Below are 5,102 nucleotides of genomic sequence, written 5' to 3' on the forward strand. Positions count from 1 at the left end.
GGGGGCGGGGAGGTGCCATAACCGCTGAGAGAAAGGAAGGGCCAGATGCAGGGACCGGAAAAAGCCCCATAGCAGGTGGAGGTGGACATAATTAATGGAGCCTAGTGAGCGAGCCTGTACATGCCAACTTGTCAAAAATTTGTTCCAAAGAGTCTTGGTCTCACCAGTCTCCTCCCTGAGAAAGCAGAGCAGGAATAGCTTGAGATCGGTATGCCAAGCAAATGGACAGCAGAAAATTCTCACAAGCCAGGGGTTTGCTCAGAGGCCCCAGCCCCCTTAGCTAAAACAGGGATTATGTCTGTGCTCATTTACTTCCTAGCTGAGTTTTAGGAAAAAACTCAAAAAGACACTAGGTTATGCCGGAGATTGGCAGGCAAGGCCAGCCTTCCTTAGGCCTCCCCTTTCTAAACAAAGAGCGAACTGAAGGGAGACACTCAGAGGAAAAGGCCCCATCCCACAGCCTCCTTCTCTCTGGAAGCCCCTTTGAGTCCGACTCAGGTCCCACACAAGTATATTTGTGTGGACGAGAGAAAAGCAAATGCCCTTTACAAGTTGAGGCCTTAGCAGACCAAGTGACCACTTTGCTAGAAATACCCACAGTGATTTTGACCCCAGACCAGTTGCTCTCAATGGAGATGCTATTGTTCAATTGAAAATTTGTGATGAAGGGGTTTGGCTGTCACAGTGATTGAGGAACACTACTAGTACTTAGTAGACAGGGACCAGAGGCACCAGGCATCTGCAATGCACTTAGGGGACAGTCATACACAGTGCAACTTTTAAAAGTCTCACTGGAGATTCACAAAGATGAAAAATCATCTGTGCCCAGAGTCTAACTTTATTTTGTCTATGAACACAAAGATTTTGTTTTGTCTTGAGTCACAATTTTAGCATACACTAACATTTCCAGGAAGGCAACTTGACCAAGAACTGTTGGCTGCTTTGGAAAATCATGTTGCTTAGTGCGGCGCCACTTAAGGTGTTTGAATCACCAGAGTGACACACCTTTATCAGACATTTGTTACAGTGATAATCTTGGTAATTCTACTTATAAGTGGAAGCATTCCATTATTTCCTTACGTCATCTAATGAATGTAGTTGTGCCCAAGCACTTACATATTGAAATGCATGTCATTTTACTATATGCCACTTTCTTTTTTATTTCTTCCTTGAATTACTAACAAGGTATTATGTTGATATGGGGGAGGAAATTAGGTATGTTGGAAAACTATGTCATCTATAAATTTTATTTCAGGGATGATAAGAGAGGGTGTTACAAAATATTTGTGATAAGGAGAAGAGTGCTGTGGGAAATTCACACATGTGCTTCATTGCATTGGTTGGATAGCAGAACACCAGCTGGTACGCAGCTAACATTTTACCTAATTCAAGCTCTTCATTTGTAGACGTGTACTGGTTTCTCTAGACTGGAGAAAACTTTTTCCAGTGAATGGCACTAATTCGAGAAATTTGCAGCATTGTAGGTGATATTGCTAAATATAGGTCACAGATGGGACCTCCGGGCCACAGCACTAGCAAATTATTTGCATGTACCGCAAGGGACCCAAGGGCCATTTTCATTGCCCGAAATGGTGCACCTGCGCCACCTAGTGGGACATGGAAGAGTAGCAGGTCTGTGAGATGTTAATCAGTTTAATTTGCATATAGATAACAATAATAACTGATTATTATCAAGTAACACTTATGAGGTGCCTACAGCAGACTATCATTTTATATATATTAGCGCACTTAATCTTCACACAATCTTTATGATATATACACTGTTATTCCCATTTTACACCTGAGGAAACCAAGGCACAGAGCAGGTAAGTGACGACTATTTTCCAGGTGGGGCTGGAATTTGAACCCTGGAGGTCTGGCTCCATAGTTGCTGTTCTTAATCATGGTGCTACGGGCTTGCAAGGCTCCTCTTTTGGAAGACACTACTCGGAGGGTCAAAGACTACTGAGTCTGTAGGCTACTGCAGCCATTTCTTTCAGAGCAGGATTGTGGGAAGAGAAGACAGTGGAGAGGAAGAAGTACTTCATAAAAGTTAATACGTAAGTTTTAGGGCATGGTAAGGTCCAGAAAACTCTTGCCTTTGTATGGGCCATGAAAATCTTTGTGCATTAGTGGGAGGAAGGTATTTTACTCTTTTGGCAGAATGTAGAGCCCTGAAATAGCTAAATCCCCAATTATACTGTAAGCTTCTTGAGGGCAGAGCCCACATCTTCTTGTTCACTTTTGTATCATATGTACTTACCCCAGTACCTGATAAGTACTGAGGGCTCAATAAGTATTTTTTTTCATATAACATCTGTATTGAAATAGAATTCATACACCATACAATTCATCCATTTAAAGTGTATAATACAATGTTTTTTCATCTGTTCACAGAATTGTGCAACCATCATCACAATCAATTTTATCATCCCCCAAATAAAACCCAGTCTCATTAGCATTCACCTCTCATTCTCCCAGCCCTTATCTCCAGCCCTAGGCAACCACTAATCTGCTCTCTGTCTATGGATTTGCCTATTCTGGGCGTTTCGTTATAAAAGGAATCATACAATATATGGCCTTTGGTGACTGGCTTCTTTCAATTAGCATACTGTTTTCAAGCCTCATCCATGTTGTAGCATGTAGCAGTACTTCATTCCTTTTTCTGTCTGAATTACATTGCATTACGGGGATATGCCATATTTTATTCATTCATCAGTCGATGGACATTCGGGTTGTTCTCCCTCTTGGCTATTATGAATAATACTACTGCAAACATTTGCGTACAGGTTTTTGTATGGACTTATGTGTCATTTATCTGGAGTATATACCTAGAAGTGGAATTTCTAGGTCATGTGATAACTGTATGTTTAACCTTTTAAGGAACTGGCAGACTGTTTTCCATTAGCTGCACCCTGTTACCCTGTGTTTTTTTTATTCTCATCAGGAATGCATGAGGATTCCAATATCTCCACATCCTCACCAACACTTGTTATTCTCTCTCTCTCTCTCTTTCTCTCTCTCTTTTTATTACAGCCATCCTAGTCGTTGTGAAGTGGTATCTCCTTGTGGCAGGGCTGTTGGTGTTTCATCACAGACTAATAGACTACCAGACTGTTGGAGCTGGATGGGACCACAGCAATCATGTAGCCCAATTTACTCATTTTGCAGGAGAAATAGTGAAGGTGAAGAGAGAAGGGACTAACACACGGTCACAATTATTAGAGGAGGCATTAACAGAATCTATATATAAAAATGTTTTTTATTTTAAAAGATAAAGAAAACTAAATTCTTGTGTCTAAAAAATGATAAGAGAGTCTGAGTTATATTATTCTCTAAAACCTAGAAGTTTCTGCAACTATAAAACCCAGAAGACAATGAATAACTAATAACTGATAGTCACAAATAGTTAAATTCGTGGATCCTCTATGTCGTAGCCTCAGATCAAAGTAAGCACGTTTCATTCACTTCCCTGTTTAACGTTGACAACATCCCTACCTTACAGAGTCATAAGTGTAAATAAAGAGTTTTAGATCCTATATCCTATAGGATCCTATCTCTAGCAGTGTCTGTGAGACATTCTTGGACATGCAAAGACCCCAAAAGTGCACCATCCGCACGCCCTTCCCTCAAGGGTTATTCAAAATAGCATTTCAGTTGAGTGAGAAATTAATCAGATAAGGAACTCGGGAATGAGGAAGATGATTATATAAAAGAAATAGCAATAAACAACGAAGACAGAAAAACTGAGTTAACTATTAATGCAGTTCGAAATCTCAATATAAATGTTAAAAATTAATCTTTGAAAGAGAAGACACAGGACGTACAATTTTAATAATGGCCTGAATCGCGCTTTACGCGCGCAATCCCATGCAGCTGGTGAGCTCTTCGCAGTGTCCCCGGGGCCGGCGGCGCGTGCCTGTGGACTTTCTACCTCGAGCTTGGAGGAGGCACACCGCAGACAGGGGTGCTCTAGGCTCTTCTCAGGCAGACTCCAGCTTCCCGCCTGATGAATATGGAGTTCCTTCACTCTTCCCTCGGGTCCTCCTACACTTTTCTGTTTCAGGAATGTGAGTGACACATTTCTCTAGTTTTCGGTGGCGACAGTTATCTATCTCTTCAGTCATTACAGTGGTGATTGAAGGAGGTAAGTCACTCGCCATCTTGAATCAAGGGAGAGAGGACCAGTTTTGCACAGACTTGAGGCGCTTCCTGAGGGAATGACAGTGGAGACATAATCGCACGTCCTTAGACAAGAGTTCTCAACCACCCCTCCGCCCCCGGTTCTCCAGCATCCGGCCAAAAAAATAGATTCCTCCAACCCCAGGCTAACCAAAGCCAGAGCGGGTAGGATGGGTGGCCTTCTCTTGGGCATCCGTGTGTCCCAAATGATAGCTTTCCTGTCCTGTGCTTTTGGGTCAACTCTGCTGGAGCAGGCACGGCAGGGCGCGCAGTGGGAGCGAAGGGCTGGGGTTCTTTCCGGAGCGGGCTGGGAAGCTGAGTGGCCACGGGGGTGAGGAGCCTCAAGGGCCAGGCCAGCCTGACACCACCTGGCGGAGTCCCGAGGAAGAGTCTTAAAGGCGCGCACTCCTCCGCGCACAGCGCACTCCAGCAGGAGCCGCTGAAAGCTCGCCTCCCTCTTCCGCCCGGCGCCTCGGAAGGTAAGTGCAGTCCGCTGGCCGGAGTCGGGGCCCGGTGCGGGCAGCCCGGGGCAGCCCCGCGCTCGCCAGGCTCTGGCTTGGGCTGCGGTTGGAGGGCGGCGCCCAAGTTTTCTGAAGGCCTCGCAGGGCAGCTGGAGCGGCGCAGCGCCGAGCCGGGGATGGCGCGGGTGGCCGCGGACTGGGGCCGTCTGGGGGCGGCCTTCCCTGGTCGGGCTTCGGGGAAAGACACCCGCGCGCAGCGCACGCCGGAGCCCCGGCCCCGCGCCCCGCGCACTTGGCGCGCTTTGGCCGCGGTCCTGGCGAGCCCCAACATGCTGGAGTTGCCACTCGGCTCCGCGCCTTCCTGCCCGCTCCGGTCCCTTTGCAGCCTGCTCGCCCCGCAGTCGCACCCGGTCACGCCGGCAGGTCGCGCTCGGCGGCCGGCCAAGCCCGCCCCTACCC

The 5,102-nt window shown here is 46.4% G+C and overlaps 1 long non-coding RNA gene across 1 annotated transcript in view; it reads right to left on the bottom strand.

Moving 5' to 3' along the window:
• Window positions 1–2,816: 2,816 nt before the first annotated feature.
• LOC111738850 overlaps window positions 2,817–5,102 on the bottom strand; it is a 14,520-nt gene continuing 12,234 nt past the window's right edge. Inside the window, exon 3 of the long non-coding RNA XR_002779993.1 lies at window positions 2,817–2,915. This is a non-coding gene — a long non-coding RNA (uncharacterized LOC111738850). The remainder of the gene's footprint in view (window positions 2,916–5,102) is intronic.

Source organism: Pteropus vampyrus, unplaced genomic scaffold (assembly GCF_000151845.1).
Source record: "Pteropus vampyrus isolate Shadow unplaced genomic scaffold, Pvam_2.0 Scaffold44, whole genome shotgun sequence".
NCBI lineage: Eukaryota > Metazoa > Chordata > Mammalia > Chiroptera > Pteropodidae > Pteropus > Pteropus vampyrus.